The following is a 25,953-nucleotide window of genomic DNA, read 5'->3' on the forward strand; positions in this document are numbered from 1 at the left end:
AATTCTTTGCCTCATGACTGGTCTTCCTTGTTGGAACAGAACTGAACCATTTCAAACATTCTGATTTCACAGCCACACAGGATTTAAAATATAAATTTCTCATGTATCTCATTAAGATTAGAGAGAATATATGTCAAGCATGTTTGTAAGAGCAGATCACTCCTTGATGTTTCAGTAGAGGTTTTTAATTTTTTGTCTCATATTGAGCTTTCTTTTCCTTGTTTTCATTGTGTTTTCTTTCTCCCTTTTGAAGTGTCCTTCACTGATGCAGTCTCTGCGCTGCAGCCTCCCTGACTTCTGGTCAGGATAGGGTGACTTTGCTTCCTTCTGCCATGCCTGTTCTGTGGCCATTTGTTTGCTAATGTGAAATGTGCTCTGTGGCATATTAGGCCAAGCTGTAAGAAGTAATCTCCAGGCTGCTTTTGATACTGTCAAACACATGGAAAATGCCTGTTCTCTGGGATCATTATAGCAATTATAGCATTATTACATCTAATTTCAGATCAAGTGTCCAGTATCACATACGTGTCTATAAAATCTTCAATGAACTACTTTTAAAATGGCTCTCAACATGAGTTTTCTGCATACTATGTCTTGCCTGTCTTTGCCTGAAAAGACCCAGTCTATGTCTTGAAGGTACAGAAGCTCTACAAAGTTTTTTTGCTCTTGGGATTATAAATTATAATTTATCAACTGAAATACTATTCTTTACCACTGTAGAACTAAAAAATTTGTACAAAAGCTAGTTGTTACCTTCAAAAGAGGAGCTCTGCTAACCTGTGAGATATGAAAGACCAGGCCAGGCAGTCGAAAAAGCTTTTGAGTTTTGCCCCGAGTGAACATTTGTTGAAATACCTTGAAAAAATATGCCTTGACTTCAGGCTTTGTAGGATAATGCTCTCACTGAAAATTTTCATATCCAATGCTGCACTTGTAGGTAGTCAATTAAAGGCAGTAGTAACTGGAAAAATCTGTAGAATCCATGCTTAAAAAAAATAATCAAGAAACATTAATTTTGTATCATAAGAGAACTGCAGTGCAAATAATATGGGTTGATACTTGGTCCACAGACAGTGACACTAATGAAAGGACTTATGGAGATCATGTGCTGATTTCACATTTCTGGGAAATATTGGGAGTTGTATTTGAGAGGACAAAAGATGTTATTTTAAAGTCTATATGCAAGATGAAAACATCTTTTTAAAAAACAAGCTTTTTATAGCTTGTCATATAGTAAAGTAAAGTTAGAATTAATTTACTGAATCCAAGGATTTAAATGATCTAGAAAAAATTATTTTTTTCTTTTATAAAAACTGCAGAGAAGAAAAAGATTTACAATTGTAGAACAGAGAAAGACAATTACTCTGGGCAAAATCAATAAGACTATGCACAAGGGAAAGAGGGATACTCAGCATGAGTTAAGGGTTGGTAGAAATAAGCCTTTAGTGTGAAATTCAATCCTGTGCTAAGTACCAACACAGACATATCACACGAACCAATTAAGGACCATTTAAGACTGATGTACTTTTTCATTAAATGTCTCTTAAATGTAAAACTTTACTAGGTCCCATCAGTCAAATATTCACTTAAAGGTGACCAATGAAGGTAGTAGAAAAGCTTTTCCTTTAAATTACCTGTTCTTTTGACCAGGAAAAATCTTGCTGAGAAGCTTAAAAACAGTCTATAGTAACAGGAGGTTAAAAAGGTAGTCTGTGCTTTTACAAGTCCCTAGCTTATTTATAATTGAGAGATGCACTGAATTTTGCTCTGCAAGGCTGCAGTTCCTCATAGAACATCTTGTGAATGAGTAAGAAAGGGTACTAACTGTTTGCTTGATCATTAATTAGCCATCCTGCCCTTCCATATCAGCATTTAAATCCATTAAGCTTAACGTTTCTACATATACCATATTAACGATCTCACATAGAGATAGCAGTGGAATACATAGTGATTAGTGACACAATAATCACATAAAACATGATCAATTTCATCAGTATTAATTCCATCGATTTGTGTCATTACAATAGATACTGGCTCACAATTTGAGGTGTATTTTTAGAGATAATAAATTATTACCAGATAAAATTATTTCCAGAGGAACAAAACCCCATGAAAATAACACTGTGTCTTAGTGGGGTGTTCTTTAACAAAAAACAAAATCAAAACAAGAAAAAAAAACCAACACCAAAACCAAAAACCAAACCAACAAAACAACCCCAAACCAACAAAAAAACAGAAAAGAGGCTGAGTTTCTAGTGAGATCAGTATAACAAGAAGTTCTGAAGTTCTAATTTCTTTTAGTTCTTCTTTCATGACATCATGATGATATGACAGCGATCCTTTTCAAGAGCTGTGTTTCTCTTTTCTGTAAGAGTTCTTCCAAATTTTAATCGAGACAGCTGAAATACAGACTATCTGTGAAAGCTCATGAAAAGGCAACAAAGCTAGTGAGATGTACAGTAAGATTTACATATAAAGCACTTCAAAGCCTATAAAGATTCAGAAGGTATAAACTGACACTCCTTTGGATCATTTACTAGTTCATACCACTGAGATTCTCGTTCTAGAGTGGTTTTCTTTGGGAAGAGTAGGAAGTAGTAGTGGGAATGCAACATAGTATTCAGAATAGCGATGGGGGCATTTTCTGCATTGCACAGCTCAGTGAAGTAAATGCATCATGAAATTAAGGGCCAGTGCATTTAGAACAAATAAAAGAAAATATTTTATGCAGAAAACTGTTAGCCCGTGGGTTTTTCAATGGCAAAAAGACAGATAACGTGTCTGTATATAACGGGGCTGGGTAATTTATGTTTGCTAACACTATTTGTAGCTGTGATAATACAGATGATCAAATCTCATGTGTCAGAGAAATATGATGAAAAGGGAACGCTTCTTTCATTTTTTTACTGTCATTTCATAGTCAGTTAGATGTTTTACGATTATATAAAGTAGAGACATAAAGTATGAGAGGAGCTGTAGAACAGTAGATGGACCCATTATGACAAATTCTCTATTACTTGCGTTGTGAATACCCAATCCAGAATGCCCATTGTTGCCAAACTGCAGAAATATTTCTATTTTAAGAGTTAGCTTGGACAAGCAAAGCTGATAAATGTTAGAGCTAAAATAAAACTATGGAGCAGAGCTAAGTGACCCAATAATAATATCTTACAACTTCTTTATTCATATGACACCTGATTTATATGGCTGTAGTTCCCACTCATTTCAATGGTTCCTTGTGATTTACATTACTATAAATGACAGTGAGATCAATTCTTGCACAAAAAGGCATTTTCAGTTGAGATTTTTCTGTCTTGATGCTATGTTGCACAGGTTCAAGCACTATTTTCTCTTTTGTCACTTTTTGGTCAAGACATATTCTCTGTAAAAGGTTCTGGGAGAGTTCTGTCACATTAATACTTTCTAACTGAAGGCATCATTTGCCAGAGCCTATATTCAGTGTCACACTCTTTAAAAGAATTGCTCTTGGCATCACAGCCTAATGGTATTACGAATCCTGTCACACTATCAATAGTGAAGTGGTAAGAGAGTTAGAAATATTAGAATGGTGCTCCATAGTTATATAGCTTGGCAAAGAATAATCTGACTCTTCTCTTGCTCATACCAATGAAATGTTGTCAATCTCAACTATCCTGATTTATAGTCTGATTGGAAGACCACTAGAATCAATCTTCAACTGTCCAAGGGGAACAAAGAATTCCAATTTAAGTGCTTCACAGTGTTCTTAAATAAGAAGAAACTTGAACTTAGTGTGTAAACAGATCAGTAGTATCATCACTTGTTCCAGATTTAACAAGGAAGTAAATCACCTTAGCAAAATATTCTTTTGGATAAATTGTAAAGCAATATCACATAATCCAGCAGACACCACGTGGACTTTTGTACATCTAGTTCAATCTGTCAAAAAGCCACCTAAGAAAGCATCAAGCAGTGTAAAATTTGACTGCATCAGACTACTGACCGCAGCCTGTCTGTCACATAGCCGCACCAGATAATTGGATAAGTCATGACAGAAGGAAGTATTTATTTGGGTTTTCTACACATTTCTGAAAACTAAGAGAATTTCCAAGACAGCGGTAGTATAGAAAGTTTACAGAATTTCCTAAAATTAAATGGATGCATTCAGATGGTGTGTATACCATTTCACATGAAAACCTCATAGTCTTAGTAAAACCAAATGTGTTTAGTATAAGAAACTTAACTATGTTTGCCAGAAGAATTACTAGTGATTTCAATCTATTATAATTAGTTGGATATCAATTTTAAGTCTTAGAAAAGGGTGTAAGCTCTTTGTGAGAATAATTGTCTGTTATTATCCACTCTGGTGCCACCCTGAGAGGACAAGAATTCCTATGTATTGCTGATATAGGAAAAAAATTAGTAGGAACAATTAAGCATAGCTAAAATGGAAGAAGCTTGAATATAATCAAACCATTCAATAATTTTTGATTTTTATTATCAGTTTCTTTAAGTAGACTGTTTTAAATGTTTACCAAACAAAAAAGTAAAAGCACTGATGGAAACAAACCCTTCTAAAAGAGTTGTACTGTGCAGATGCAATTAGTTTTTCTTCTGTAAAACTATCAGAAAACTTAGTGGCTCCCTAAGGTATATTTAAATATTCTTTGATGAATTTTCTTGTGTCATGCTTGATTTTGCATGTGTCACACAATTTCAAAGAATGTGTACAGTGGGAGCAATTACTTCTCCTATATAACTGTAATATGGCTTCATATATAATAATGAACAATTTACATACATTATATCTGTGCAGGAACAACCATATTTAACACAGTCCTTTAGTGAAAAGATTCTTGTCAGTCTTCTTGTGGGAAGAATGTTATCTAAAAAGCAGGCATTCAGTCTGAATATAAGGAAAAGGTAGAGTCTTTGTTTGTTAGTGTAGTACACTTGAGTGAATTAGGAAGACTGAAAACAATTCAAGTATTTTTGCATTGTTAAAAACCTTTCTTTTTATGTGTCCATATGTCAACCGGTCACTAAGTCAGGAAGCAAATGTAGTCTTGTATTGGACTCAAAGTGTGCCCCTGCAAATGTTGGGCAGCGTCCCTGCCAATGGGAGTTAGTATAATCCTTCCTTCATTCTGCCTGAGTTACTCGTTACAGTTCACCTGGTATCACTGCTACCCCCTTAAAATCATCCCTTCTCCTTAGACCCTTCACACGATTTTCACTGCTCTATCTTTCTTTTTTCCCCAAGTGTTGTGTCAGCATTACAAGCCTGATCAGTGCTGCGTAGAACTGACATTTCTGCATCCTCTTGATTTTAGGCACCTGGAAAAGAAAGGACTCTTAATTTTTCATTAAAGGGTATACAAAGTAAAAGTGAGAATCTTCACTAATTATTACACTGTGGACAATTTTATTTTTGATCTGTGACCTATATGTATGGAAATACATGTTAATTACTGCTTGCTTTTACACTACTGTTGGGGTTCTGATGTCCTTGGGATTTGTTCTTAAGACCGGAGCGAGCACAAGCCATTTCACCTGTGCTGCTTGAGTGCTGCACTACACTTGAGTCCCTCTCTCCCCTTCTCTACAGTCTTTTTTAGTGTTGATTCTGTCCCACTGTTACCTCCCCTGCCCTTCTCTGCCCTCAGTCCAGACTCGTTCTTTTCAGTTGTCCAGGATCCATAGGCTTCTCCTGTAGCATCTCTCTTCTTGACCGCTCAGCCTCTGTCTCTCCTGGACTCTGTTGCCCATTTCCAGTTTCTCTCAATTCTATCTTCAGTCTCTGCATTGACTTCTCCCAGTTTATGTCCCTAGAAACCCTTTTATCCTTCTGTAATCAAAAGGGATATCTTGTTCCTGGAAATGGCCGAACCTCTCTGACATTTTTCTAATTTTTTTTTCCTGAAATTTTCTAGAATTAGCCTGAGAATCTTGGAAATTTCCTAGAAACTTTCAATCTAAATACTTGCTGTTTTGTAAAGCTATGAGCAACTGAGAATATGACTTTGTGATGGTAATCATTAAAAACCTTAACAGGAGACAACCTTTTAGCCTTGCCTTTTCAGCTGTGCCCAATAACTTTTTTGACTCTAAAGAGTCTTTATGCCTTATTATACCATTAATTCACAGTATGCGATTTCACTGAAATAGCCTGTTCTCGTTACCATGAAAATTAGTGACAACATCACTGGTGAGCACTGCTAGCTATCTTTTGCTGTGCTTTAAAAATATTCACATAGATCACTGATATCAAAATATAGATGCGGTACATCCAAGTTTAAACAAAGTCTTGTAGACAGAGAGAATGAGTAAATGGTGGACTGAGCAGAAATGACACTTTTTATTACTACCAATACATCATTTTTCTTTAAAAACAGGAGGGGGGAAGTAAGTTCTTTGATGCTAATTCTATTTTTAATTAATTTTTAGGGTCATGAATTTACATTACTAGAAAGTGTGAAGACTGAAGTTTCACTTTGACGCTGTACATTAAGATTTAATGACCTAGACTTATTTACACCTAAATGAGCTTTTTAATGGTCTAATTAACAAAATGTATCAGTTTGGCTCTTTAAACTAAGCCACTGTGAGGTAGTATCTTTTAGTAATTTCAAATGTTTAATAAAAGATGAAAGTCTTCCATTATTTTAAGTGAGTACTTTTCTAACAAGCTGTTTCATCTTAACATATTACTGCTGCCTCAAAAAATTGGACTTTACATTCAGAATAAATTTAAATTAGGATCAATTACATTTAAATTTAAATTCAGAGGAATTTGAGCATTTTGTGGAGGAAAAAGGTAAAGAAACGCTTAGATCTTGCTAAACTCATGCATGAGAAATTCTAGCTCCCAGGAACTGCTGTTTTCAGAAGAGGGTCTTGCCTATCCTGCTGAAGTGCAAAAGGTCCAGTTCGTGAAACGAGAAGTATGATCTTCTCAGCGCTGAGAAGAATAAGTCCTCTGTTTCTCTTGGCTGCTGAGTCAGACCTGATCCATGGTGGATTAAATCCAGTTCTGTGGGTTTGATTTTATTAGGAAATCTAACTATGAAATACTTTTCAGTGATTTTTTAATCATTCTTTCCAGCTGTGTTAGCTAGAATTCAATTTACATCAGAAGAAGACAATATATTAATTATCAGAATTTTCTTACCTTTTGTCTGGAGGCTTCCAAGTACCTTGTAGAGGCAAATTTTACCCCCTTTTTTAAAGAGAGGGAAGCTCAGAAGTAGGATGATTCAGGACTTGCCCAAGATCACAGAGAAAACTGAGCAGTGGAGCTATTCATTCTCAGGTAATCTTAATATTGTGACACAGGCTAACATTTCTGATGTGCAACAGTAACTTATATAAGTGGCAAACTTCAAGTACAAGAGGACCCCCACTGGTTTCCATGGCGCTACTTGTATGAATCAAGTTGAGCATTCAGATAAGGTATTTGCAGGATTAAGGCTTTACATATGGTGGAGAATTGAGATTTATATAAACTTTAAATAGATTCCCAATCCTTTGTGCTTCCCATTGTCCTGTGTTGCCTCTCACTCTGAAACAGGGCATATGAGACAGCCAGGAGAACTGAGCAGACAACTGGAAGAGAGAAGGCTGTCTCCTATGAATTAAAAAATCTAAAGGCTGACCCCCCAAATCATACGCTTCAGTTTCAATCACTTCCACGGCTTTGATATCAATCCTGTGATTCTATTTTGGTTTGTCTTCTGATTTTTGAACTCCTGGGGTTGGCTACACTGACATAATCTCTAAATTTGGTGGGGAGAGAGAAAGGCAAGCATTGTTCGGGTGAAGGAGCCTGAACAGCAGCAGCTGCTGATCTGCTCAGTCAACACAGTCTATTTTATCACACGGCTTGAGAGCGAAGGTTTCTCAACTATATTTTTAGTGCATTAAGTAAAAGCTTATTTGTTTTTTGACTGAGGTGATTAAACCCTTGGTGAGATGCTACTGCTTGTTCTGCAAAATAATAAAGACTTAATCTTACAATAAACTCAGGGGTGCAAAATGAGCATCACTCAAACCTCTATTATATTACATTCATAGTCAGAACGTTCAGAAAACGTCTGCATCTCTGAAGTCATGATTATCTCTGCTTTAACGGGCATTGTATCAGTTACAAAAGATAAAAAATAAGTTACCTGAGTCTCCTGTTAGGGCTGGGGAGCTATGTAATTTAAGTAAAAAATAACGTAGAACATAGCAACATCAGCAAGATTAGAACAGGGGATACATCTGTTTATGAGTTCTTCCTCAGGAGTATTTTTAGCCTCTATCCCTTAGAGAAAGGATTTGTGGCAAGAAATACAGTGTATTAAGGGAATTCACTGCCATCTAAATAGCCCCTGCACTGGAGGCCATGAAGTATTGTAGACCATAATTAATCCTTCAGTTTACCATCAGTGGTAGGTTGGTAATTTTGTGACAGACTAGTGAATCCAGGCAGCTTGTGAACCCACTCTCTGGTCCTCGGGAGTTCTATAGAAAAGAACCACAGCTACAACAGGGCTGTCTACAGACACCGTGCAATAGCACACAGAAATACCAGTGAGTGAGCGCTGAGTGAGCACTAGAAGCCATCTAGCAGCAATAGCACAGTGCTCTGTTTGGGTTTATTACTCTGATAGGAACAATATGTCAATACTGCAATTCTACTTTTAGTACCAAGTGAGTTTGTAAACATCACTGTATAACACTGTAACACTGCATTATGTTATGCAGACATGTACCTGGTGAAATGGGAACAGAGAGGGGAAATCCTGGCTCCCATTAGAGGCAGAAGGAGTCTTCATGTTACTCCGGTTGGTTCAGGATTGCACCCCATGGTTTTTTTTACTGGTTTGGGGTTTCCCACCTACATATGTGTTCATCCACGGCTTGTGTCATTATCTATTGTGTCATTGCCTCTCCTCCCCAGTGCCGCTGACGTTTCAGTCCCTTGTGCTGCTCATCTGCCCGAACCTACCGGGCCTATTCATTGTAATTCGTATTCTTCATACAAGTTGTTTTGCAGCTGTTATAAACTGAAGAATAAATGATAAATCTCTGGCAATGTCTTGTCTGTTTAAACAGAAAGGTCTTTAGGAACAAGGACTGCCTTTTACTGACTGTTGCTATAGTGCCTAGCACAATAGGGGCCTGGGTCTTAGTTGGCATCAATGCAATACCCTCATTGTAGTAATAAGTGTTCCTGAGGAGACAGAAAAATACAACAGCTACTCCCTAATGCAGTCATGCACCATAATGGCATAAAATAATTTGACATACAGACTAGTAACATTATGTGTGGAATTACACCTTGCTATGCAAAAACTTCTCAGGTACTAAAAATAATCTTTCGGGTAGCACTGATGATCTTGCAGTAACCCAAATGATTTTACAGACCCCAGAGCTCTCTTTCCTATATATAGAGATACCATACTCTCTAATGTACCACTGAACTCAGGCAAATGCGGCTACACGGGAGATGAAATGCAGAAAACATTTAACAGTACAAGAGCTGCAAGACAGAATGTGAGCTAAAATAATGCACTCTGTTAATTTTGTGAGGAGGATTTAAATAAGTAGGAAATTATCTGCTGGGATGGAATTTGGCAAGAGGACCAAACTTAGCTTTCCCTCATGTCATCCAAAATGTGTCATGTCCATCTGAATAATGTCCTCCCAGATGGAAATAGACAAAAATTTTTCAGTAAGCAATGCTTCATTAGAAAATGCTGAGTTACTGGAAAAAAAAAAAAAAAAAAGAAGTATTTGTCAGGAAATTCTCTGTGTCTTTGGGTTTGTTTTTTTTGCTGTTGTTTTGGGGTTTTTTTTCTTCATTTCCCCCCCGCCCTGCCAGAATGTAGGCAGGTCTCCCTTATTGATTGCTCTGCAGCAGACCTTCTGTGCGGCCTTTGTCTGACTCCAGGGCACTTAGCAGGCTCCCTGCAGCTCAACTAGGGGCTGAACCCTAGGAGCTCACTTATCTTTCACCTGTCTCTGGTAGAGCTGGAAACCCTGAATTTCTGAGGCCTCTGACCCAAGTGGAAGCTCCTGCAGCTTTGACTCCTCTCTTCATAGTAAAGAATTTGGATACCTTAACTACTGCCCCAGCCTCTGGCCTGTGGGAGTGGAAGCCTGGAAGCCCTGGGAAAGCTTTGACCAGTTCATTCTTTTGCACCCTGAGCACTGGGCACTGTAAATACCAAGAATGCTGGTTAAAGTGTGGATGTTTTCTACTCTGTTGGTAGGTAAGAAACAATCCCAGGAGCCCTGAGGCTCTCAAATCTGCTGTTTTTATAATGGGGTGTTTCCCAGGTTCATCCAAGATTTGTACAGTTGGCCCCATTTGTTTCAGACAAAATAATCAGCACCAAAACTAATTTTTCCAATGTAAGATTTTCAGAATTTTAATTCCATTAGAATTTTTGAGAATCCTCTTTTTTATTCTCTTTCAAAACAGAAATGTGGAGCAGAGATCTTGAATTTGAGTGAAAGCATCTCCAGGCACTGCTGAGGAACTACTCCGTGCTCACTCCTTGGACCAAGTGCCTCACCAATTGCTAGCATCGCTCCAAACTTCTCTGCTTGGTGGTTTGCCATCTGAGGTTGGTTGGGATAGTCATTCTTAGCCTGTGAGATGTGGCGTACCCAGAGTGGGAGATTGATAATCTTTTGCACTTAATTCTTGGTCATGTATTGTTTACACTAGAACCATTACATGTTCTATAACCTTCAGATATCCTGGTTTTTTTAACTATGACTTTTATAGTGTCAAGATGTGTTAAAGCGTATGTACAGTATGTTCAGTCATAGTGTGTGCAGAGTTCAAAGCTTTGTGCCTCTGTTAGACAGAATCTCCCTGTGCCTTCACAGCTATAATTTTGCCTCTTGACAGAAACATTAAAAATAGCTGTGGATGTTAAAGATGCTCCCTGCTACCCATAACAACAAAGTTTCATTGCATCAGAGTTAATAGCTGTGGAAGGACTGAGCACAACTGACTGAGGCTATGAAATGTCACTACATTTCCATTGAATGGTCTTCTGTCCTGTGCCAACATGGAAGAAAGCTAACAGCACTTTAAATTAACAATCTCTGATAGGCATATAATTAGGATGAAGTTTGCACTTCATGGGGTAAATAAGAATAACTGAAGCTCTCAAAACACACATTTAATAAATATTCAAGGACTGTAATAATTCATCAGCAATTAGTTGTGAGCAAATTTTATGAGAAATCAAGAGATATGTAGTGCCTGTGTGGGCATATACATAAAAGCAAGGGTGGCCAAGGCTGTGGGTTGGCGCCTTGTCCCTGTTTGTGTCCCTCCATGTAGACTAGGTGCAATGGCAACCCTGTGCTCTTGCCATGCAAAATCTTCATTTGCAGGTCATTTGTAGGAAGGTTTGCCGGGGATCTTTGTACCCGGGCACACCTTGCTCTGCAGTACCTGAGAATGCAAATTAGTTTGTCACTCACATAGGAAAGAGTACTGAGTATTGAATACCCAACATTATTACCCAATATTATTACCCAACCCATACGAATACCCTTCCGGCTGTAGGTAGGACTACTCCTATGTGGCAAAGTGTTTGTAGGATCAGGACTGGAGAAAGCTTTGGCTAGCACTAGAAGCTGTCAGTTCCCAGAATCAGAAAATTCAGAAAGGGATAGTGAAGGCCTTATTCAAGGCAGTGTGATGAAATTTCCTCACCAACTGTTTTGCAAAAATTATATTAATAAACGGTTAATCTGGGAATTATTCCAGCAGATCATGCACAGGGACATCAAAAAAGAAATGGTGCTGGCATCATTTTATGTATAACGATTGAGATGTCAACACTATGCAGTGATTTGAGCACACTGGTGCCTAACGAGAGGAAAGGTGTATGCTGGGGGAAAGAGACAGAAAAAAGTTTGAGGCGGTATTTGTTTAAAGAAAAAATCCATCATATGGCTTTTTTAAATGAGGATAAAACTACTCTCTCCAGCTGCATACAAATGGGCGAACATCTCACATATTAAAATGGAACTGGGACTTTTCAAATACTTCACTCAATATGCAGAAAATAATACTGGAAGTTGACAGCTTTTCTCCATGAAGAAGACAGCTGTGGGGGCCCTTTTATTAGACAGCATAAAAAAAAATCCTGAAGTGAAGTTTTCCCAAGTAAATAGGGAAATATTCAATAAAACAGTCAAGTGCTGTTTTTATTTTGCTGTTCACTATGGAGTTTGTTACATTTCCTGCAAATAATACACAAAACAAATCCCTTTTTAGGACTGTGGGAAGTACTCATATATGACAAATGGTGATTGGTATATAGATGTGCTGAGATGGTAATGTCTGTGTTCTCCAGAGCCTATGAATCATCCGACAGTGCCAGTGTGATGTTAAAGTAGAACAATATTTTCCTTTTCCATTCTGGAACGTCCTGAACTTTCCAGAACCAGGCAGCATTCCTTATAATTAGAGATGACACCCTGTGAAACCACAAACTGTGTTCATTCTCAAAAACCTCTGTGTAGTTCCATGTGTGAACTATACGTATTGCCCTTATTCTTATACACTTGGTCCTAGTAGAGAGCCAGATCCTGGATTCAAACACTCAGAATTATGTATTGTCTTCCAGCTAACTTGAAACTGCATTATCCCCATCTTTCCATTGGGATCAATCTGGGAGCTACCTCTGAGGCAACTCATTGGGCCTAGGTGCTGAGTGACTGTTGTGGAAGTACTTTGGCTCAAGAACTGCTTCCACCATGTCCCAGTCAGCTGATGCTGAAAAAACTCATTCTAAAGTACTTCTTCAGGGATTTTTTGAGAGATGTTTGGGAAAATGATAGTTTATACTGTTGAAAGTGATGGTTATGTCTTTCACAAAATATTTATGATACTTGTATGAGCATCCGGGACACAAAACAGTTAATATGCAAACAACGGAGTTAACTGGGATATTGCAGAACATCAGCAAACATATACAGTGTAAATCTGACAGGTGATACACAGAGATAAAAATCAGCCTGACAGCTCTTAATTTCCATTTCTATTCAAAAGATGACTTCCCAGAGATGAAGTACTGCTTCAAGAAACAGCTGCAGTTTCTCCATGCTTTACCTCTCACAGGTTCAAGAAGGGCCTTTGCATTTCAGGGAAGGAATGCTTCTTCCCTAAAACTTCATACACTTGGGTTTTCATACACATGTCTTGGGTTTTCCTCTCTTAGTCGCTTTCGATCAAACCAGATGTTTCTTTGTTGTTTGTCTTTCTGTGTTTGCTTGCAGTGCTACAGGTAAACACCAATTACAACTTGGATAGGTGACAATGTAATACCATTTCTGTTTAACTCTCTTTTTCAAGTGTCGATAATGTATGTCTTAATCATAGTGACTGTTAAGTTATAACACGGAAAGCCAAATGTATCAAATGCAAATGCTATTATACAGTTTAAAATGACTGCCATTTAAGAGAAGTAAAAGGACTGATGAAATTGATATACCAAGAGGGTTTTGTAAATCTCTGGAAAGACACAGGAGTACATTGATGTATTCCTAGTGATGTCTGCAGCTAGTTCTCATTTGAAAATCCTTAAGTAGTTTTGAAAATTCATCCCATTTTGTCTCTTTAAAATGCATACTTTGTTCCTCACTTTCTACAGTGGTAGAAGTGAGAGGCTAAAACCATCTTCATGGCTTGTCATTTGACAAGTTATTCTGCTGGCTCATCCTTTTATCTCTTGTGAAATATAAACATCTCTCTCTGCCACAACGACCCTCTGAAGCTTACCCCATTCTCCCTAACTAGCTGACTTCTGTGTCTGACCTTCATAAGCACTTAATCAAGGGATATTCGCTAGCTTAATTAGCCAGTACTGCATTGTTTGTTAAATCTCTCCTAACCTCTATACAAGGCCCAGATCCTCACCCATAGCTCAGCGAGGTGCAAACTGCAGTTGCTCTTCCCTGACTTGCCTTCCTCTATTCCTCTTCTATATACGCAGAGCTAACCAAGGTGAAGCAATTTATCGCCACTTTATTGACTCTTATGCTGTATTCCCACTGGGATTTCAGTGCCGCCTGGGGCCTCTCAGTGCTAGAATAACATAAATGTTTCATAAAGTTAATATAGAGAAGGAAGGGGAGCAGGTAGGAGTCAGGTTGCCCACAGATGTTGAATAATGGGACTGGAAGAAATGCTGCAAGTCACTGTAAGCAAAAAGCTTACATCAACATCTCTATTCTATAATTACATGGTATACTCAACGGCTGTTAGCTTTGGCGGGCGTTGCACAGTAAAGATGCATTAGAGTAATTATATTGTAATGACAGAAGATCATGAGTTAAAGATGTTGTGGATCCTGTTAGTATACACATCTGAAATTGTTTGGAGATGATGTGGGAAGTGTATCCACATGGAATTTGATAGCACTGATATAGTAATTAAAGCTGAGGAGATGGGGTTTGCACTTATTTCCTACTGCTCCCTGTGAATATTAATTAGCTCATGTAACCACCTGACCCCCGCAATAATCAGCTCTGTTAGATAGAACAGGAGGGAAAATGTGAATTGCCCGCTAAATATTTATTAAGAAAGCTGAGATGAAAACAGCCCAGTTGTGATAGAGAATAGAGGCTCCTGGAAGCCCAAGTGCCTTCCCCCTGGTGAAAGGAAGAGCAGAATCTTTGCAGTTTCCTCTGGCCTCTGCTTCATGGATGACAAGGACAATTCTGGCACCACACAGATGACAGAAACATACCTGGCTTGGCACAAAAATGCGTAAGACAATCACAGGTCTGTAGTGACCTCAGATTTCTGAAGACAGCTGAGACTTTTTTTTCCTGCTTGCCTTCCTGCGTGCAGGCTGTAAGGAGGAGAGGTGACTCCAGAAGGCCAAAAATGTAAGTCTGAGCTGCAAAGATGGGATGAAGAGGTACATGGGGAAGCCCTGCATCTTGTACTGGGGAAAGCCCTAGGAATTAAGCTAAATAAAACTAAAATTCTATCCCCAAGCCCTAGACTGCCTGGTAATTGTCTCTGCCTGGCAAAGCAATCCTTTTCACCGTTCACACTAATAGTGTAGTGTGAGCTTTGGGGATACCCAGAAAATTGGGTTCAGGGGAGAAGTTTGAATGTGTGTTTTTTAAAGATGGCAAGTAAAAGCTGTGTAGAAAATGAAGATTAGTCTACATCTGCAGCATAACTAGGTAGCTCTGTTTCTCTCCCCATTAGGTCTTGGTCTTGTTTGGTGCAGCAGCAGCCTTCTTAATTGTTTCATTATGAGATTTGCTATAGAGTTCATATTTTTGTCCTTCTCACATCTCCCTCATCTCTTCTTATCATAGTCCCCTCTCCAGTCATAAGGATCGGATCACCTATGATATACAGGCTTTGGAGTCTGTGCAGCGGGACAGGCTGTGATAAAAAAATGGTGTGTTCCTAATCGCTTTAGGGCTGGCTAGGCAGTAATTCTCAGAAAAGGGGGTAGAGCACGGTGCTGCTGTGCACTGGTGTCTGGTTGCTGCTCTGCTGGAGATCCGGGAGCAACAATAGCACTGTGAGCCCTCTTTCTTCTTTCCTGACAGCACCACGGTACCTGTATCTTAATCAGTTAGTGTCAGACAGTGTCACAGGCTCTGAACGCTCCTCTAAGCAAAGCACAGCACAAATACCTCCCTGCTGCTTGTAGCTTAGGTTACCGTTACGAGACTGAGCTACCTGATGTAACACTTAAATGCCCCAGACAGGCTGAAATCTTCAGAAGCGTTGGCACCCACATGCGTTCAGACCCAGACGCCCCTCAGCCAGGTGGTCTCTGTGCGCTCGTGACTCTGGCGGAGGCTGCCAGCCCTGCTACCCTGCTAGGAACGGCACGAACAGGAGGCAGAGCTGCTGCCAGGGAGAAGTGACAAAAGAAAAACGTCATTGTTGTGGTCGCTGATGTAATTTTAGTTGTGTATGCTACAGAGGATGAGGAATTTATGTATATTTTATGTTAAAATACTGCATGCTTCTTAGGCTATCTGATTCATAACTTTCTTGACTGGCATGATTTAAATCAGAAAGGATGAAGGGGGAAACCTACCCAAATTGAAATGGTGACATAAATAAGAGTTTTAGAGGAAACAATGGAATAGCTGACTATAGGGAATAATTGTGGCTCCATCAAAGTTAGAGTGGTTTACTGTTCCCAGCAGTGAGTCTAGCATCAAAGGGAATCCTAAACCTGAAACCCTCAGCAAGAAGTGTGTTATCAGCAGATACAAACCGATTCATGTAGAGAACAAAGAGAACGTTTTGCGAGTGGGACAGCCTGGCTTTTCCCAACTCAGTGGCAGCACACTCTTCCCTGAGCACGGCGAGGTTAAGCTTGGGCTTTTAGGCCTTCCACCATGTTAACTCGCTTTCTGCAAGGCCCTGTACCTTCAAGGTATGAATAAGTAAGGCTTTATTTTTTAAAACATTGTAGTATGTTGCATCTGTTCAGAGGATCCTGCTGGGAACATTTTCAAGTTCCACAAGCAAGTTAGACCTGTGGTGTCGACACAGGGGTCTAGTGAACCATGTTCACCCATGGGCACAGAATATGTACAGCAGCTTTATTAAACTTCTGGTCTTTAAATGCTTTACAGAATACACCAATGATACACTTCAGCAACTTGACTTTCTGTTTGTTGGCTACCACTTTATGGGCCCTCCTGAAGCTGTATAGGCCTTCGTTGTGTGTGGAAGAGAAATAATGGATTTGGAGCTACCCTGCTAGGAACAGCAGAGGAGGCAGAGCTGCTGCCAGAGACAGGTGACAAAAGGAAAAGATCATTGCTGTTGTGGCTGATATAATTTCAGTTGCATATGTTATAGAGAATAAAGTAGGTTTAATTAGTGTGGAAGCGCAGAGGAGTGATGTTGGCTTTACGCTAGGCGTTCCAATTTGGCTGGGTCAGTCTTCCTCCAAACAGAGGACCTTCAACATGCAGCAGAAGGTATTTGGGGGTGTTATTTTTTTCTCAGGTTTTCATTGAGGTTATTCTTTCTGCCCGCCTTTTGAAGCAAAAGCATATCACCCCTTTCAGTTTAGGAGCATGCCTCAGTGTAGAGGGGTGTCCTCCACCGCCTGGTCCAGCACTCAGACACGTACCTGTGTCTTCCTGCTAGATGATATCATGGAAACTTTAAGATGTCTCCCGCAGAACGTACACAAATGGATGCAGAAATCAGTGGTACTTTTTTTTACTAGTATAAGGCCATTTGCCATGAGCTATTGCAGGATTGAGACCTTGTTTAGAAACAGGATATTCAGTAAAATTAGCACGGTCAATTTTCATTTTTGAAATCTAATACAGTTGTAAATATTTTGGATATGAGAAAGAATACAAAAATGCTCAAGTAGTGCATATTCAGAGGCCTCAGCTTTAGTAAAATGTTATGGTTTTATGAAGCTACCTTATAATTCATGTCAGCTGCCCCAGAAGTAAAAAGACAGTGGTGTTTCAGGGGCTGATTGCAGAGGTCATAACCTTCTGCACACAATATATTGAACAATTCCATCATTTCTGCCTTCAAAGTGAATTTAGACTGACATAGCAGAATAGAAAAAAATGCTTAATAAACTAAGAGTTTTATTGCACACACACACAGTCTCACACACACAAGTACACATTCAGCAAAGAGTGGGCATGACTCTATAATAGGTACACTAAAAAAAGCAATGTTTGTATTCATATTGCCTTTCACCACACTGAGTAAAAAAGCCCTTTTCAGTTATTTTACTCTTTACCCTCATCAGCTTTACATTTGTTCGACTATAGTATTACCTTAGCAAAGAAATCTTGTTATGCAAAGTCATAAATATGAAATTTAAGAGAATGAGTCTTTTATGGGTAGTAGTAGATGCAGTGCACAGAGCCAAGCAAGGGATTCAGGAGACCTTGCCCTGGCAAGCCCTGGCCTGCGTGCGCGTCCTCTGGCGAGGAGAGAAACTTTCCGTTGTGCTGCCCCTCCAGCCTCCTCAAGAGCAATGAAGGCGAGTGCGTCCAGGGGCCAACTCATCAGCCCAGATGCTGAATCAGCCCAAGAATATTTAACTGCAGCAGAAAAATGGATCACACCAGAGGATTTTCTCCTTGAGGAGAACTTCACCCTCTTCTAATTGGAGATGGAAATTTGTGAGGTATTCTGGACTTCTTTAACAGGTCTCAGCAGTTAAGTGCAATAAAAAATGGAAATCATGGTCATGCGCTTTTCACCTTGGGCATAAATTAGTTAACCCTTTGATGTGATAAAATTTGTAAGGAAAACCCCTCAGACTGTCACCTTGAAAAGATCCGTAGCAAAACCATTGGATAAATCATGTCCAGTGTTTAGCACCCTCTCCTTCACAGTACCCGCTACGAGACAGAGACGCTTTAGTATCCCTAATTTCCAGATGAGCAGCTGAGCTCTAGACTTAGACCAAATCCTCCAGGACATCAGAGTGCCTCAAAACTTTTGAGACCCTAGGCCCGACTGACCCTCTACAAGCCAGGATGAAGGATGGGAAGCAAAGCCTTAAATCCAAAGGCCTTCGTGCCTTAAATCTTAATCATAAACACAGCACCATCCTTCTCCTACAGAGAAGTTCCTCACCGTAAATAATTCTTCATTACCAACACTTGTTTGCTAATTGCTTTTGCTTTGCAGTCTCACTGTTTCATTATTGTGTTGTACAGCCACTGCTACCTCACTTTTCAGCCATATGTTGTCAATCATATTTTTGCTTCTTCTTGTTGCATTGTCAGGCTCTAAGCTGTTTATGAGTCCCCGAAATGTGCAATTTTGGTCTTGTTCAGTTTTCAGCTAACCCTGCTGCTTAGGTTCGGGAATATCACATTTACCATACAGAGAGGTTTATTTAAAAACCAATTGTGAATTACACTGAGGAGTCTTCAGTAAACCATGACAATAAATAATGAGGGGATGTTTGCCTGGAGGACTTCTCCCTAATGAGGCTTGGTCTTAGGCAGGCATTCTGTTTGGAAGTCAGATACCTTCTTTCTTGAGATTTTCATGTTTCTCCCTATCTAGCAGGGCTTTCTGTGAGATTATGTTAATAATTGACCATGTGGTCACTAATGATTACACGTAACGGGAAAAGGCATGACCATGATCATAGTTGGGGGAAAAATAATTTTATGTACAATTCTAATGTCTAACATTTATTTATTTATTTGTAAATAAAAATCTTAACAAGTTAGCACAGTGTTTTGGAAGTAGGCACAGCCAAGTGAGCTTAAAAAGAGACTATGGGCAGTTGTTAAGTAGGTAATATTATTATGGTCCACATTTCTTCAGAGAAAGGTTTCTGCTCCGAGGGGCACCTCTCTGTGTTGTTAAAGTCTTGTGTAGGATCTGTTCTCAAATGAACTTTTCTAAATGAACTCTCTCACTTTTGTAACTGGCATTTATGTTAGTTCACCCTCCAAAACCCACCTTCCTTTGCGTGTGCCAGCCTTGCTGTCTGCTCCTTCAGTGGCACACAGCATCTGTGCTAATACGGGGTTGTGACAGCCACATGAATGAATATTGGTGCCTCCAACAGTCCACCAGTTCAAACATTCATCGCTCTGTAAGGTACACAAAAACAATCCTCCAGCACAGTATTTTGGAGACTCCATTATAAGGAGATATATGTAATAGCAATGGAGGTATTTGCATATATACCTACCAGTGGAGGTATATATGATGCATGTGCAGGAAGAAGAAAATCTGTAGGGAATGATGTACAGCTTACTATGTTTGAGGGAGACGGGTACCATGCTACCGATGCTTGTTGAAACCCCTGGCATCCTGTATCATAAGCCTGTATATGTTAATTTCACATCTGTTAAAAGTGGTGTAGTATTTCCTTGTAGGTTTACTTAAAGATTGATACAAATACGAGAGTGAAGCACTTTTTTACTTGAACGGTGAGACGCATGAGTGTAATTACGTAGAGACCCAGAGTCCCCAGCCAGTTCATTGGGCCTGGAGAGTTACTTAACTGCATGTTTCTTGGATTCTGCAGAATAAATGGACATCCAGGTAATGGGGTAGGAAAGTAACCAGACTTAAGGATTCCCCTGTGGACAAATGCCCACCTATATTAAAAGGTAGCCAGAATGTATATATGGCAGGCCACAGTTATCAAAATGTAATATGTATAGCAAATAGTTTTGGTTGCATCTCAAGCTAAATTAACCTGCACCATCATTTTGAGTAACTGTATCCAGGATGAAGGCTTCCTCCCTAGATGAGATATTCCATCTCTGCTTATTAGTAGCTCGTTCCCATACTGGGCAGAACTTTCCTTAAAGTGGAGCAAAAGGGAAGAATAATATTGTCAGACCCCTAAATTAATAAAGTTCTCCCCTCGTGTAAAGCAGCCCAACCATTTACTTACTGCATTGAGCAGCACGCCCTCAGGTTACGGAGATTCACAACGGGAGAATTTGTCTCTTCTCCTCAGCCGCACATCTGATGGCCCTTAGGCAGAAGACAGGTTTGAAAGGCAGCTAACCAGTAGCTACACACCGTGTCTGGTTCTTCAGGTAGTGCGAGGTTCAGCAGCCAAGGAAAAGAAGTACGCATCGCTCCTTTCCTCCTTGCCTCCGGCAACATCCGCTCGTGTGACAAAGTGAAAGCTCAGTAGTTCTGCACTTCAAAAACTAGTTTGATGTCTGACTTATATTCAAAGTGCTGGGTAACTCTATGCTTTGCACTTACCTAAGTGTTTTAATCTCTCACAGTGCAAGCAACTTGATAACGTAATAATCAAACAAAAGATTGACAGAGGATGTAGCAAGCTTAACATATCCCTCTGATTCTTCTACCGTGGAGTGATAGATGCTTCAAGAAGGAAAGAATTCCCTTAGTGGCTTCATTGTTTTCCAGGCATCTTTCTAGATTAACTTTTCCAATGCTAAAATCATTACAAAGTAGAAATGCAATCTCTCTAATGGCTAACTTGAAAACCTAGTCTAATATAAGGAGCTATGATACAGTAAGGAATCCTATAGGTAAACCAGAACTTTTTGTGACTGGCTTTGTAAGGTGGAGAAATGGGAGAAAAGGTTGCATTAGGAGAGTTAAGCCAGAGTGTTATTTTTGACTGCCTTATAATTTGGGATGTTACAAAACCAAGGTCTCTTCAACACCTAGAGCCCAAACTCTAAGATTAAAACCCCTTGAACATTTTGAAACGTGAGCTCTCATCTACATTGTATTTTTGAAAATGGAAGGGCAGTGCTGAGAACACTGGTGTTTGGGTAGCTCTAATATTCAGATCTCGAACTGGATTCCAATTCTACCTCTCGATGGCAGCCGCAGTATTTTCTGCTTCTGTTCCTTCCGCGATTGTTGCCGGGTGCGTAATCCCACAGTTACATGACAAAAGAGGCTAAGGGTATTTTATGGCTAGGTAAGAGGGTGGCCCCTTCCCAGTCACACAGCAGCCACATCGGGCCCTCTGATGAGCAACAAAATAGTGCCTCTGCTAGAGAAAGGTAGTGGGAATCCAGGCGGTAATCATCCCCTCCGAGATGGCTTACGGGGAATTCTTATATGCAAAAGTAGAACAAAATCAAGCCCATCTGAAAACTCAAAACTTGCTACTGGGGCAGGCAATGAGTGAGAAAAAAATAAATCCTTAGTCAAGAAAAGCAAATTTAATTTCCAGCATGACAGAGAGGAGATAGTTAGATTGCTAAATTATAGATTTACAGTGAGAGTTCAGCAAATGGCCAGAAGTCTATACAAAGTATTGAAAATTAGAGACTTGAAAGAAGTATTATTTGCTTTCACCCTTCTTAGGAAAAGAAGCAACTGCTATCATTTATGTTGTAATTTTAATATTGGCTTCAAACTATTTGTAAGATTACTTTGTGTTTAATAATGCAGCTTACTCTAATATAAGATAAAAGCACAATTTGCCTAGTTTGGAAAATAAAACTTCACAATTCCCTTGTTAAAGTTGGAGCAAATCTAATAGTCGTACGTGTGACAAACTGCACTGACAGTTCAGTATCTTAGACTTCTTTTTTTGTCTTTAATTGCGATCAAATTAACATGAAAAAATCAGTTTCTAATTTGCTCTTAGTTGACTCCCTGTATGTAATAAAATTCTTGGCTGTCTGAAATTATAGCATTTCTACTGTCCTCAAAAAAGAGATTATAACGCCACTCAGTGCCCTGCAATAAACCTAAAACAAACCCACAACAACCGTACTGGGCAACTGTACCCAACTACTTTCCAGCAAAGCAAAAATCTCTGAGAAAGGCCCACTGTTTAAGTACTAAAATTATACTAGATGAACATCAAGGCTCAAGTCCTTAAGTGGAACATGTGTAGCATGGAAGTGATTTTCTTTTCAGAAGGTTTAATAAAAATAACATTGCATTTTCCTTGAAAAAAATTAAATCTGGTTTTAACGCGAGGATTATAAACTTACAAGAATTTAAGGGTCATTGAAAGAAAAAGAAACAGAAGTGGAGACAGTAGAAAGCAGAAATAGGACCGTAACTTTGCTACTGCGCTGCAACCACTCCTGAAAAGCCATTGCGGGAAATGTCTGAGTTGCTTGGACAGCCTCAAAGTAGGTAAGGAGCCAGGAAGAATGAGAGGTGTGTGTGAGCCCCTGGGTTACCTACTGGCACACACGGGTCCGTCCACGGTCCCTCAGCGCCCTTTGAGCAGTAAAGCAGTACCAGCTCCCCGCCGCACCGCTGGCCTCCACCCGACTATGTGCCTGCCTCAAAGGGCTCGTCTACATCCCAACCAAGTTGCTATTATTTACATCCTTTCTATGCAATGTATGTTACAGTGCTAGGAACAATAGGTGTTCTCTTCCGATATTGCAGCAGTCATTATTAGGAAAGAGCATCTTTTTTTGTATATATAAAATATATATTGTAAGTTATACATTTTTTACAATTGTATTATTTGTATTTATATATGCTATATATTTATATGCTTATTTACATATTTACATTTTATATGTGTACTCATATATTACTTATATTGCATGCGCTATTTATATTAATACTTTAGTATTTATTTTATATGTTTATATTATACATTGTTTTATATACTAGGTAAATATTATATGTGTACCATGTTATATAATGTATTTACTTATGAATATTTTATATGGTTAGTATATATATAAAATGGCACCATGAAGAACACAGGAGCTTCCCACCTAGTTGGGTGGGTGGGGAGAGCAGGGTAAGTGTAGGAGTTCCTTTTTTTTTAAGTTGAGGCGGCGAGAGCAGCTGCCTGCATGGGCCTGGGCGAAGGCTGGTGCCAGGCAGGAGGGTGGAAGAACCGGCGGGACGTGTTTGACACTGTGTAAGCGACACAGAAGCAGCCCAAGTCTGAAAAGCAGCCTCACGCTGCCCTCGCAGGGTTTCACCCCGGGTGGATGCTTTTGGGGTGTCTTTGTGTTCAGCACAACTCTGCCTTGACTGCCCAGTGCCTGCAGCCAGCAGCACGCTGAAGCCAGGTGCAAGGCTCTTGGCAAAGCAGCCAGCGCCTGCCCCGTGCCTCCTGGGGCATGGGGAAGGGGACACCGGCCCTCTCCTGGCTGAGGCACCCCGCCAGCCCCACGGCGAGGGTCCAGCAGCCGCCCGCTCCCCATGGGGCTGGGCAGCCCTGCCCCGGCCTGGCCACTGCGCTTCCACGGAGTGGGACACGGCTAATGAGGAGCAGGCTTTTGATGGTGCAGAATTTTCCATCTGTTCTCAGGATTTATAATTACATGCAACTCACTGTGCACCTTCAGCCATCCATAATTGGGAAGCATTTGCCTCATTAATCATTCAGGTGCTGTGAGCTGCTCCATGCACAACTGCAGAAGTTACAGCCAAATTTACATATCCTTACTGTGGTTTATATCATTTACCACGCGCAATTTTTTTGAATGGCGGTTGATTCTGAGGATATTTGCAGTTATTGTAGCTCAGGGGTTTTTTAATACCACGAAGTGCCACAAGATGGCACCGATTCCGAGGCCCCTCGGCCTGGCCTCCTGTCGCCCGGGCGGCGGCTGTGCCATTGCAGCAGGTGCAGTTTGGTCATTTTTTGGTCATTTTTCACTAACTGGCTGGTGGATCCAGCAGCACTCAGCTTTTCACGGTTTGGTTTGGTTTGTTTTAAGCTGTGGTTATGAAATGATATGATTCTGTGACAACGATACAAAGATTTGGGATTTAGACAGATTTAATTTTCTTACGTAATATGTGATGGCTGTTTTGCTGGGGTTTTTTTTAAGGCCTGATCCAAGCCATACAAACTGCGTAAGACCGGGCTGCAGAAGTCCACCAAGAGCCGGCATTTGTTATTCAGTGCTAAATTGGGTGAGTTCTTACCAAAAGCTAGAAACCAACAGTCACGGGGACGTTCCTGAGAGCAAGATCGTCTGCTCAGCTGAGGCATTTGCAGGAGAAGTACTTGTACCTCTGATGGGACACAACTTGCCGCGGCAGTCGCTTCTTTCTGGAGCCTCCTCCTGCCACCCCGCTGGTGAGTCCAACATGGTTGCTCACTGCAATGTTTCTTAAGCATCTCCGGTAGCGTACCACTGAACACTCGCCTCTAGACTCTACAGGTATTCCCAGTCAGTTCCTGATGTCCCTCCTCATTTTGCTGTAACAGTAAGCTATTGTTCGTTACTTTTGACCAAACTGTTGCCTTTTAGGCTGGCTGTAGCATCCCGAATGCTGCTCCAGTGGCTCACTTGATTGATGAGTTGCAATAACTGCTTTTGAATCCCTTTGTTGTGACACTGGTTTTCAGTTTCACACATGTATAATGAATAGCCTAACAAACATAGTGTATTACTTCATTCCTTTATTAAGTCATTTATTACACTGCAAGTTCTTTAACTGCATCAGAAAAGTTTCTGGATAAAACCAATTTACTGTCATCACGGTTTAACACGCGCTCTTACATGGATTGCTTTGCAGTAAATCCATACATTACAGAACCTGCCCAACACTAAACCAATAATCTTTTCATTTAACAAACTTCTTGTCATATCAAATTTTTATTTTGCCTGGAAACTGAGTTTGTTCTGCTTACCTAAAGGGAAAAAATTCTCTTTTAAATGCCCTTCTCATCTATGAAAAGATACACACATCGGCCACATGCTGAAATACTACAAAAACTGCATTTCTTTAAAAATAGGATGAATCCCACACTTTTCCTGGGTTTGAATCAAACTCTTAGTCAAGGGAAAATACAGAAATAAATACAACCACTACAGTACCAACACAGACAGATGTTTACATTTAAACGTATGCCATTCAGCTGTTAAAAATGATTCAGACCCTACCATATCAAAGGCATATTACTGACATATGGTGTCTGACATGCTTCCACAAATGAATACATACGCTGGCTTTGGTGACAGCCATGCAAATTGTATCTTGCCATGTGACCAGTTTTATCACGGGAGCAGTCAGATTCGTGCTTCTACAGGAAGATGTATTTTGGCTTTCTTCTGGAGGGCACACTTTGTTGTACCCATACAGTATGTAAATCAGGAGAGTGTATGTCAAATAATTCGCTCCCTCTTGGTTCCATTCAGACCCAGGCTAAGACTTTAAAGCATGTGAGACCCAGCAGCAGGTCTGCTTCCAAATGCGGCCAGCTGGCACAGTATTGCATTACAGTTCCAGGAAGCAAACTTCCTTCTGGGACAGTGGCCCTGTCTGCAAAAGAAGGGTTGGGGAGAAGGGTACCCTCTAAACCATCCAGACAAGACAGTGGAAAATTTCAGCCAGCCACATTAGGTTGGTTTTTCCCTCTGCAGTGAAGATTTGCCCTGGTTCCTGCAGTCCTTCAGCTCAGTAAAAATTTAAAAAAAAAGCAATCAGAGTCTCCCATCAGTTGTCACAACATAGTCTTCATTTGCTAGAACCATTCCATACCACATTCCTCACCTCACAAA

General features: G+C 40.0%; 1 long non-coding RNA gene across 3 annotated transcripts in view; it reads left to right on the top strand.

Annotated features, from left to right (window-relative positions):
* LOC141741906 (uncharacterized) overlaps positions 1-25,953 on the top strand; it is a 259,266-nt gene that overhangs the window by 225,725 nt on the left and 7,588 nt on the right. For all 3 annotated transcript variants that reach the window (XR_012586518.1, XR_012586517.1, XR_012586516.1), the window contains 2 exons: positions 10,451-10,595; positions 24,274-24,524. This is a non-coding gene — a long non-coding RNA (uncharacterized LOC141741906). The remainder of the gene's footprint in view (positions 1-10,450; positions 10,596-24,273; positions 24,525-25,953) is intronic.

Source organism: Larus michahellis, chromosome 4, assembly GCF_964199755.1.
Source record: "Larus michahellis chromosome 4, bLarMic1.1, whole genome shotgun sequence".
In the NCBI taxonomy this organism is placed as follows: Eukaryota; Metazoa; Chordata; class Aves; order Charadriiformes; family Laridae; genus Larus; species Larus michahellis.